The following is a 410-nucleotide window of genomic DNA, read 5'->3' as shown; positions in this document are numbered from 1 at the left end:
GGTGCCGCCCACCTCCGCGTTTCCACACGGCGGCCTGTGCCGCAGGCCTGGCGACAGCTCCGCCGCCGCCGATCTCCTCAGCCGGCCAGCGGCGAAGGCAGGGGAAGGCGAAGGCGGCTCCCCGCCGGGCCGGGTAGGGCGAGGCGGCTGGCGGAGTGTCAGAGGCCGGGGCTGAGGGGGCGGGTCGCCGCTTCGCCCCGGCCCGCCCCGAGCCTGCGGCAGCCCCGGGCCCCCCCCGGCTCGGCTCCGCAGTCGGTGGGGGCGAAGCGGGGGGGGAAGGCGCGCGCCCGCCGGTTCCAGGGCGTGTCCCGCCCATCCCGCGCGCCGCCGGCGCCCGCGGCGGTTGGCGGGGCCTCCGCCCTTGCGGCGCGCGGCGGGAGGGGGACGACAGGAGAGGGGGGGCTGCGCGG

Source organism: Chroicocephalus ridibundus, chromosome 2, assembly GCF_963924245.1.
Source record: "Chroicocephalus ridibundus chromosome 2, bChrRid1.1, whole genome shotgun sequence".
Lineage (NCBI taxonomy): Eukaryota > Metazoa > Chordata > Aves > Charadriiformes > Laridae > Chroicocephalus > Chroicocephalus ridibundus.
This window is presented reverse-complemented; position numbering follows the sequence as displayed.